This window comes from Pantherophis guttatus, chromosome 3, assembly GCF_059756535.1.
Source record: "Pantherophis guttatus breed Tessera chromosome 3, ASM5975653v1, whole genome shotgun sequence".
Taxonomy (NCBI): domain Eukaryota; kingdom Metazoa; phylum Chordata; class Lepidosauria; order Squamata; family Colubridae; genus Pantherophis; species Pantherophis guttatus.
Genome location: NC_142065.1, coordinates 148,952,012 through 148,963,687, shown reverse-complemented (window position 1 = coordinate 148,963,687; position 11,676 = coordinate 148,952,012). Strand labels below are relative to the sequence as shown.

Here is an 11,676-nt window from a genome sequence, read left to right as displayed (position 1 = left end):
TTCAAATCTCACCAGGCTCAAGGTTGACTCAGCCTTCCATCCTTCCGAGGTTAGTAAAACGAGGACCCAGATTGTTGTGGGCAATAGGCTGACTCTGTAAATTGCTTAGAGAGAGCTGTAAAGCACTATGAAGCAGTATATAAGTCTAAGTGCTATTGCTATTGCTATTTTGGGAGGATAGAATCTGCTTGGGAAAAAAGTCTGCTTCTTTCAAGAGCATGGTTTAAGCATGTCAGTTCATGAAACATATATGAAAAGGGACAAACTGAAAAGCATGTTTGATCTGATTGTTTATCTTGAAAGACTGAGAGATTCAGTAAAGGATTCAAGGGTGATGAAATGTTCTGAATGTAGGACAGATTTGTGTCTGTCCTACCATGTCATACCATGATTTGTATGATAAATATCAAGAGTGGATCTTGGGAAAAATGGATTTTAAAAAAAGTAACAGAAAACGGAGTGAGTGCTGGGAAAACCCGTTTATGAAAACCTGGAAGACAAGTTAATCTCTCAACAGGATGAATGGAAAGTGGATGTCCTGAAAGAGGATATGTTGCTCTGAACAAAAAGAATTATGTTGCAAAAAAACTGAAGAAGCATATGGAGTTATAATAATAGTAAGTATATGTGTTAGTAACATTTTAAAAAGAAACAGGCTGTTTTGTGGAAAAATACATATAAGAGAATGACTGCTGAAAAAAATGATGAAAGATATACAGTATAGACATCTAATGGAGAGAGAGAGAAAGAGAGAGAGTTCATTCCCCAGGATTGGAAAAACGCCATTATTGTTTCCTAGAACAAAGGAAAGATAGCAAGAGTGAATTAAGAACTGCAGGGGAATTAGTTTATTAAGAGTGCCTGGGATGGTGTTTGGCAAATTCCTGATTGAAAGGATATGAGAGGTAACAATGAGCAGTATTTTGGCAGTACAATATGTAATTATTTTCCAGAGCAGATTTTTGTTCTTCAGCAGGTGTTGGGACATGTATGAATGGAGAAAGAAAGGTTATTGCACATTTGTTGATTTAGAGAGAGTGTATGATAATGTGAATAGGCTTGAATTATTAAATATTTTGCACAACAATTGGTTGCTGAATGCAATAAGTGCATTATATGATGAGCTAAAGCATGCATGGGAATTAATGGAAGGTTTAACGAATTGCCGTGAGTAAGAATGTGCTTCTATCACTTTGTTATGCTTAAGTGACAATTGGGCACATCAAGAGAACCATATGTTTGAATGCAAAGGGAGTGGATTACTTAAGTGTGCACAGTAAAACAATAACCAGAATCAGCATGAAATGGGAGGCAATTGGTTTCTGGGAAGCAAAATGGAGACTGCTCTTTTTTAATTCTCTGCTCACCTTCAAAGCAACTTCAGCCATGTTCTACTTCTGAAATACACTTCTAATAGAACACTATTATGTATAGGAGGAAGAATGACAGAACCTAGGGCAGAGTGAAAAGAGGAGTAGCTTAGAATCTCTATGTGGCCACCAGCAAACTAAATCCTGATGAGTGCCATGGACCCTTATCTAACTGTAACCAGGTGCTGACCATTAGTTCAGACGTTTTCTGTGTATAGGCTTTTAGCAATAAATCAGGTTAATTGAACCTTCACCTGTAGACCTGTCCTTATGCACCTAACATTATAGAAGTCCTAGATTTACAATCATTTGTTTAGTGACCATTTGAAGTCACAACAACACTGAAAAAAATGACTTACGTTTGATTTTTACACTTATGACTGATGCAGTTTTCCCACAGTTATATGATCAAAATTTGGATGCTTGGCAACTGGCATGTATTTATAACAGCTGCAGTGTCCTAGAGTCATGTGATTATCATTTGTAACTTTCCCAGCCAGCTTCTGACAAGGAAAGTTGAATGGAGAAGCCAGATTCGCTTAATCACTGTAGTAAAAAAGGTCATAAAATAGGATGCAACTCATTTAATGACTGTCTTGCTTAGCAACAGAAATTTTGAGTTCAATTGTGGTCATAAGTTGAATACTACCTATATGTGGCCGTTTGTACTTCTTTTTGTTTGACTTCACTTTGTTGCAGGCTGATCTCAATATTTCATTGCAGAGGAAAGACTGCCCTTTCAACTCAGTTTATCATGCACTCTAATTGTTCCTACGCCTCTTTATAAGCACTGATAAAATAACATAGTGGTTAAGAACTTTACTTAAGATAGAGAAGGTGGCTGATTAAAAACCAGCTCTCATATGTATAATTACATTTGCTCTTAACTTCAATAGGTATCTTTCCTTCTAGTTGTTGTTGTTGTTGTTGTTGTTGTTGTTTTAATAAGATGAGGATACCATTTTATCTTTTCCTTCCAGTCACTTAAGGTGAAAGAGTTTCACCTCCATCTCCAAAATAATTCACAGGTTATTTGGGCTATTTTAGAGCTGAAATGAAACCATTCTACTTCAGGTGACTAACAAAATATTAAAACGGTGAACACCTGGATTCTTTAAAAATTATTTTTGAGCTCAAAGAGTTAAAAAAAACCCCAGGTGATTACCATTTTAATATTTAAAATAAGTAGAGAGTGTGAAGATTATACTATTATTATTGTTGGTCTTAGTGTTATTTCTGCCCAATTTTGAAGTGGTAAATGAAGATCTTACTGACTGTGCTGTTTCAGCAGTGCTGATGAAAAAGAGGAATAGAAATGCTCATGCTGACAAGAAGGAATTGGTTTTTTTAACTATTTATTGTCTCTACTTCTATCTGCATTATGATGGTTTAACCGTGTATATATGAATTTAACTTTGGTTTGTGTCTATGTGAGTATATACACCAGTGGTGGGTTGCTCCCGGTTCGCACCGGTTCACAAGAACTGGTAGTAAAAATTTGTAGTAGTTCGGAGAACTGGTAATAACATTGGCTGGCCACGCCCCCAAACTGGTCCCCTGCCCGGTCGCTGCTTGCTTACCCCGCCCACCTCATCAGAGGCTTTTTTATTTTTTTACTTTTAAAAGCATTTTTTCTACAACCTCTTCGGCCGAAAAAATGCTTTTAAAAGTAAAAAAAAAAGCCTCTGATGATCGCGTGGCTCAGCTGGGATCGTCAGAGGCTTTTAAAAGCATTTTTTCTACAACTTCTTCAGCCGAAGAGGTTGTAGGAAAAAAAATGCCTTTAAAAGCCTCTGTCGATCCTAGCTGAGTTGCCTGATCGTCAGAGGCTTCTAAAAGCATTTTTTTCTGCAACCTCTTAAGGTTGTAGAAAAAATGCTTTTAAAAGTAAAAAAAAAAAAAAGTTGGCTACGCCCACCCATTCACATTACCCCACCACCAAGCCATGCCCACAAAATAAGCCATGCCCACAGAACTGGTAGTAAAAAAATTTAGAACCCACCCTGATATACACATATATGTTGGGTGGGCATTGCCACTTTTCTTCAAAGAGAAAAAATGAGAAGTCATAACAGTATTCTCCTGCCATATGCAATGGCAGGAGAAGGGGATCTGAAGTCTGGACAGAATATCTTCCAAGTTAATGCAAAAGTGTCTCAACACGGAGAATAATTTTTTTAAAAGTAGCTAAGAATCAGGTTGGCATTTTCATAGGATAGGAACAAATTAAAAATGTGTAGCTATCAAAATATTTATAATCCTTTTTAAAGTGGTGTGAGAAACCAGGGGCTGTGGTGGCACAATGGTTAGAATGCAGTATTAAAGGCAAACTCTGCCCAAAGCCTGGAGCTCGATCCTGACAGGCTCAGGGTTGACTCAGCCTTTCATCCTTCCGAGGTCAGTAAAATGAGGGCATTTTAGATTTTTGGGGGCAATGTGCTGACATTTGCAAACTGCCCAGAGAGTGCTGTAAAGCATTATGGAGTAGTATATAAATCTAAGTGCTATTGCTATTGTTATTGATGAAGTCCCTAACAGCCTCCTCAGACTAATCCATGGTACTATTTCCACTCCTTCAAAGCAGGAAAGATGCAAAGTCTACAGTAAGCTAGGCTTAATATATTTTAAAAGGTAAAGTGACTCTGACCCCAAACCCCAAAATGTAACCATACCATACCAATAGATGATGCACCTCTTCCCACTGTAATAAGTGCAGAATTTCTTTGGGTTTATAGAATATGCCTAGTACATTGAAAAATGCAAATATATTTCCAGATACAATATGTCCGAATGCAAAATGAACTATTTTAATTCATGACTAATTATATTCTTTGGTACTGTATTACATTTCTTCGGAAATTCATTTTTCCAGTTAAACCACTGCAAAGGATTGTTGCAACTTATGTATGTTGCATTGCAAAACTCATGGTCACAGTGATAGCTTCTTTTTGTGTGTGTCATTCTCAGTGTGTAAGATTGATCCAAATCAGTTTCTATTTAGCAGAAACAGCATGTTGTCCCTTCACTTTAGGAGACTTTGAAGCTCAGCTTTGACAATAAAGAATTTTGCTATTTTGTCATGGCTTGTAAATTGGAGGATCAGTGGATGATATAGCATATTCTTAAGCTATATAGCAACTACCAAACATTACAAAAACCCTGTTCATTCTATATATGGAAAGACTGAAGATGAGACTAGGCCAAAGGACAATTAGCGGCAAGCCACAACATACTGATTACAAAACATTTATACATCAGTGTTCCTTCTCTCCCTGCTTCATCTTAACTGACTTAGGTTTTTATTTATCAAATAAAACATTTTCAACATTTTTCAGAAGTGGTTTGCCATTGCTTCCTTACTAGGGCTGAGAGAAAGTGACTGTCCCAAGGTCATCCAGCTGCCTGACTGCCTAATGTGGGACTATCACTCACATTCTCCTAGTTTCTAATCTGGTGCCTTAACCATTAAACCAAAGTGGCTCCCAGTTCAGTTCCTGTTAATCTGCTCTATTTTTTTTCTTTACTTCCTGATTGTAAAAAAAACTCATGATATTATCCATCTTTACTCTGCTCTGGTAAGCCCTTTAGTGCTTTCAATAAACTTAATAAGTTACAGTACCTGTAGGCCTATAAATTGGATATAAATTTTAATAATAGGCATAAGGATAATTTATTTATTCAGGGTTATTGTTCATCTTAAAATAATCTACAAACTGCAAAATGGGGTGCAGAAAAAGCACAGTAACTATAAAGCATCCTAAGTTTGTAGTATAATCAATCATTTTTTAAAAAGCTTATGTTCTTGCTCCAGTCTCAACAATGCTCAAATGTTTTTTTAAATTTTGCTTTCCTATGTTTTGCTGATTTATATTTCTTTCCGTCCTCACTCATATTTCTCATGGGATTACTGAAAGCCAAACCTTTACCAATACCAATCTTCTTCAAAGTTTTGTTTTTTTTTAGTTTACCTTCCTTCATCTATTTCTAATACATATTTCCTCGTTGCTTGCCCAAACTCTTATTATGGGATATAAAGATTTTCACTTTCACATGTCAAATGCTTAGATGCAGGTTCCTCAAAATGAGAATTCAACATAAAAACACTGGCAGGTTTTTTCAGATGGGCTGTAATAAGAAGAATGTTTTTCTTTTTCACATCATATGTTATTACCTAACAGAATGGACTTGGGAAACAGATTACAAATTGTCTAAAATGCTAGACAGGTACAAGATGGAATTTAAAGTAGCAAATGCAACAGGCCAGGATCAATACTCGATCAACACTTCGAAATAAATCAATTTTAGTAAATATTTAGTCACACAAGCTGAAAATTTGATTGCTTGTGATTATTTGTTTTGTTGCATTTAAGTTGGTATATTATCAACTTCTGGAATTTTTCAGCAGTTTTCCCTAAAAGAAACTTAAAATATTAGGAAAAAAATACAATAGGAATTCAAAGTAATAAAAGCAGGTAAAGCAAGTAGAATTAATGATAAAGAATCCTGCTCAAAAAGATGTGCCAAGAGCCATTTTTAAAAGCTAATAAATCTGTTAAGCTCCTCAGCTTGCAGCAAGTACATTCCAGAGATGTTTAGAAAAGCTTTAGAGTATTTTTTGTTTGATCAAGTCTTTGTAATAAATGGATGCAGAATGTTTACAGTTAATCATAGGATCAACCAGAGAGAAACCTACCTGGAATGAATCAACCCTTGATTTAATGAGATATATAAGCATTGCTGAAATTATTGGAAAAGGATAGTCAGTGTTCTAATACCTTTCATTTATATGTATTTGTTTTTTATGCTTTCCACAATCATTATGAAAGCCTTACAGATTTGATCAATAATATATCTGCTAAATAAATACATGTGGAAATGGCATAACAACCAGAAGAAAAACCCTTCTGAATCTGGCCATTGGGGCACCTAATCCATAATTTGTATTATACAGTGGGCAGTCAGACGTGATCAGGAATATATGGAAAGGAACACAATACAGGTATTCCTCGTTTAGTGACTGGTTAAAGTTACAATGGCTCTAAAAAAAGTGACATGGCAGTTTTCATACTTATGACCTTTGTAGCATCCCTGTGGTCACATGATCAAAATTCAGATGCTTCGTAACTGACTCATATTTATGATGGTTGCAGTGTCTTGGGGTTAGCCTGGCTAAGATACTGAGTTTGTCAATCAGAAAAGTCAGCAGTTCGGCGGTTCGAATCCCTAGTATAGGTCTCCTGTGTGAGCAGGGGGTTGGACTAGATGACCTCCAAGGTCCCTTCCAACTCTGTTACTGTTACCTGTCATGTGATCATCTTTTGCTACCTTCTGACTAGGAAAGTCAATGGGAAAGGCAGTTTCACTTAACAACCACATTACTAACTTAACAACTGCAGTGATTCACTTAACAACTGTGGCATGAAAGGTCATAAAATGGGGCAAAACTCACTTAACAACTGTCTTGCTTAGCAACAGAAATTTTGGGCTCAATTGTGATAGTTGAGTTCTACCTGCACAAATGATCCTTGTTTAATAACTGCTTGTTCAGCAACTCTGTGACAGCTCTGAACAGATGGTATTTATAACTGGTCTTCAAAGTTCAAACCATCACAGTGTCCTTCAGTCACATGATTATGATTTGCATCCTTCTGTGCTGGCTTCCAACAAGCAACGTCAATAGGAAAGCCAGAGGGAATTCAGAAGTCACATTAATATGAAGGTCTCACTTAACAATAGTAACCTGAAACAGCTGTCACTAAGTGGCATGGTCACATGATATCATACTTTCAGACTGCACCTTTTAGTGACAGAAATTCCAGTCTCAGTTACCATCACTAAGAGAGGACTACTGCTAGGTCCTTTCCAATACTGGCCCCTCTCTACTGTTATTTATCTAGCAATCAGCCATCAAGATTGGTAGCAATGGATAACTTGGCCCTGCATGAGGTTACCATATCCCATTAAAACTGGCTAAACTGATGTTCTTCATTACATCTGATAGCATCAAATTCCAGTTTAACTATGCACGAAACAGTGCAGTATATCTTTTATCTGCCTTGAATATCCTTGTATTTAATTTTAATGGATGATCCCAGCGTGAAAAAGGAACCTTGAAGTCAGAGAGAGGGAAAATTCTTTCTAGCCATATTTTTGTACCATTAATGTTTTGGATATCATATTCCCCCTTATTAAGTATGGACAAATTAGCCAGCATTCTGTTCAAATCAGTGTAAGGTTCAATTATCAATATTCAAAATGAATCATCATAATAACTACAGGTGCTTCATTATTTGGCATAATAAGTGGAAACAGCAGAGACCGAACAATCGAATAATTTTTAGAAAGCAGTTTGAAAAGTGATTCATTCAAAGCTCCTTTGAATCAGACCCGCCATACTAAGTCAAGATTACTGACCTATAAAATGAAAATGAATTAGCCAGTCTTCATATTATCCTAATATGTAGTCCTTAACCTCCCCTCCTTTTCTTCTCCCCCACCTCTTATTAAGGATATTGGAGACTAATGTGATTTGGTGAGAATTTTTTTAACTTGGGAAGGCATGAGAGGGAAAAGGAGAGGAATGAGAAGTTGTATAGATAGATGATGGGATGGATGGATGGATGGATGGATGGACGGACAGATAGATGGATGAGAGAGAGAGGGAGAAAAATGATAAGGATCGAGTCAGATCAGGAATGGAAATGAGGAAAAGGAATCAGTTGAATGCTTGCGACAGAGTGCCACTACACATACGTACACACAAGAGATGCCTGATGTCAAAATAGTGTGACTGCAGTGACAGTGAATATTCATCAGTCTCTGTCCCCACAATTACAATCTTACAATGTAGCTAAAAGGCATGAGTCTGAATGACACATTACAAGGACAATTAGATTTGAAAACAGGTCTGTTAATCCCAGAATCCAATACAGTTCGTCCCTCCCCCTCCATCCAATCAAGGCATTACATAAGGAAGAATAAAAAAGGACTACAAATCCCTTCCTGAGCTCCTCAGAGACATAATTGAGTGGAACTCCACAGAGAATCTCAAGCAGAGAAAAATGACAAAATGCCTTTCCAGCCTCAACTCAGAATCACCCAAAAAGCTGTATTTTCCATAAACCATCCCCAAAAGCTGCATTTTGTATCAGAGTTACAATTTGTGCCAAGCTGAAGTACAATCCTAATGCATATCGTTAATAATATGAATACCCACAATTAAAAGCCTAAAAATAAATCAGAAGCAAGAAATTGGTTAAGGAGATGTTGAGATTATTGAATAAAAAAAGGGTATTAAAAGAGACAAGGTGATTGCAGGGAGGCTGAATATATTCTTTGTGCCTGTTTTCACTATGGAAGGTGCAGACAGGGAAAATACAGACTGGCATTTTCAGAAAGAAAATCTGAGGAACTGAGGTAAATAGTGTGGAGATTACATTCTGGGCCTTATTCACAGATTGGAAACAAATGAATCACTAGGTCCAGATGGTATCTAAGTATTCTTAATAAACTCAAGTATGAATTGCTTTCTGAACAAAAAACAATTTATTCATTGTATTTATACACTGCTTCTCATTATGAAAAATCCAAATGCACAAAATAATTTTGAAAATGTTTTGGAATTTAAAAAAGAGTAACTTTTGCTATATGGATGAAAATATCATTGCCAGACTATATTAGTTGTTAGCTCAGGAGCATTCAACATTCTCCATCTACTGTTGAAGCAGGAATTAGACCCAACCTTAGCTTCTCTTACCTGGCCAAAGTACTCTGTGTTTAAGGGACTTCACATAAAAGCAGAACAATACACTTTATATCTCAAAGTGAGTCAATATAGGGAGACACAAATCTCCTATCCCAGATATAGCAGATGCCTTAGGGAATGAACATTATCTCTGTAACTGTGTTTGTGTTAAAAATGATTAGGAAGAAGGATAAGCAATGAAGGCAATATGCTTGGGGCACAGTGGTTAGAATACAGTATTGCAGGCACACTCTGCCCACAGCATGGAGTTCGATCCTGACAGGCTTCAAGGTTGAATTAGCCTTCCATCCTTCCAAGGTCGGTAAAATGAGGACCCAGATTTTGTCAGTGCTGACATTGTAAACTGCCCAGAGTTCTGTAAAGCACTCTGAAGTGGTATATAAACCTAAAAATGATAAATATCCTCCTGTGATCCTTAAATCAATCCAATACTAGTACAAGAAGATACACTAATGCTTTAAGAATTGCACTAATTAAAGTTAATGTGAAAAGAACAAGATTCTGTGAGACTGTAAAACCTCTTGAGATCTGGCTTTTTTTAAAAAATGAAAATGGACCATTAGTGACCATATGCAACATAATTATGGAGTAGTATAATTATGGAGTATAAGTATGAGAAGGAATGAGCAAATTCATAAAGGGGAACTTTCAGAAAAGATTACAGGAAGTCCTTGATTTACAGCCATCTGCTGAGTGACCATTCAAAGTTACAATGGCACTGAAAAAAGTGATTTATGACTGTTTTCACACTTAGGAATGCTGCAGCATCCCCATGGCCATGAGATCAAAATTTGGAGGATAGAAAATTGATTCCTATTTATGACAGTTGCAGTGTCCCGGGCTCATGTGATCACCTTTTGTGACCTTTGCTGAGAAACAAAATCAACGGGGAAGCCAGATCATGTCACTAACTTAACAACTGCAGTGATTCACTTAAACAACTGTACCGAGAAAGGTTGAAACTCACTTAACAACTATCTCACTTAGCAACAGAAATTTTAGGCTCAATTGTGATTGTAAATGGAGGACTACCTATAAAACTGCACATTACTTTAGTGCGTTAGATCTACAGCAATTCATGTTTGCAAACAATTCATTAGATCTGATAAGTCTTCACTGCAATGAAAGTGCCTAAAGCTTCAATTCCACATTCTTTCACCTATCAAGGTAAATTTTACAAACAAGATCAAGTGAGGTACTAATACCACTCTATAAAGCCTTAGTAAGACCACACCTAGAATACTGCATCCAGTTTTGGTCACCACACTATAAAAAAGATGTTGAGACTCTAGAAAAAGTGCAGAGAAGAGCAACCAGGATGATTAGGGGACTAGAGACTAAATCATATGAAGAGCGGTTACAGGAACTGGGCATGGCTAGTCTAGTGAAGAGAAGGACCAGGGGAGACATGATAGCAGTGTTCCGATATTTGAGGGGCTGCCACAGAGAGGAGGGGGGTCAAGCTATTTTCCAAAGCACTCAAAGGTCAGACAAGGAGTAATGGATGGAAACTGATCAAGGAGAGATTCGACCTAGAAATAAGGAGAAATTTTCTGACAGTGAGAACAATCAACCAATGGAACAGCTTGCCTTCGGAAGTTGTGGGAGATTCATCACTGGAAGCTTTCAAGAAAAGACTGCCGTCTGTCAAAAATGGTGTGGGGTCTCCTGCTTGGGCAGGGGGTTGGACTAGATGACCTACAAGGTCCTTTCCAACTCTGTTAATCTGTACCTGAGTGTAAATCCTAATGAATTTTTTAAGAGTTTTGCTTCTCAGCAAAAACATGAAATTAAATTGTAAGTATCTGTGACGTTAATCTCAATGAAAATAGAACTCTTCTCACATTTAACATATTGTACAAATAATAAAAAGCAGGTATACTTACAACAGATGCCTGTGTGATTCTTATGAGCAATTTAAAAATAGAAATAGACATAAATAAAAATTGCAGAAACCAAAACGGCACCCATATGTGTCTACTTGGATATATTCCCAGGGGGCTCAAACAAATGCTTTTTAGTCTGGAACTTGCTATTTGTGAATGTTAAAATCAGACAGAAAGATAAGGGGAGGGGGGCATTTTTGAATGGTATACCTTCTAAGAAGTGATGGTTTAACATACAATTTAAACATATAAAAATGTAAAAACAAACAAAATCAGCAAAAGGATTTCAACAGCACTGCCAAGCAGCACCTTCCAGAATAAACATTCTACATGCCTGAATGTCTAACAGGAAAAAGCTGGAAAGACCAAATGAGGGGGCTGGGGGGGGATGCAAAAATAAAGGAATCTGCACATCCCTGCTTGGAACCTAGAAATAAATTATAGGTAGCGTTCAATAAAATATTAATTATCTTTTTTGTAATATGTCAAAAGCAATGTGAATTCAGTTAATGCAAGTTTGAGGTAAGCTTGAAATACGTGCCACTAGAATTTTTTTTTCTTTTTGTATTTTTTTTTCATTTAAAAGAAACATACAGATTAATATAGATTAATTGTTAATGTGTGTCATGGCTTCTGTCTTATGTAATGATTTAAT

At 36.7% G+C, this 11,676-nt stretch overlaps 1 long non-coding RNA gene across 1 annotated transcript in view; it reads right to left on the bottom strand.

Moving 5' to 3' along the window:
• Positions 1–1,335: 1,335 nt before the first annotated feature.
• Positions 1,336–11,676, bottom strand: part of LOC117672348 (uncharacterized) — a 50,444-nt gene continuing 40,103 nt past the window's right edge. Inside the window, exon 3 of the long non-coding RNA XR_004593184.3 lies at positions 1,336–1,452. This is a non-coding gene — a long non-coding RNA (uncharacterized LOC117672348). The remainder of the gene's footprint in view (positions 1,453–11,676) is intronic.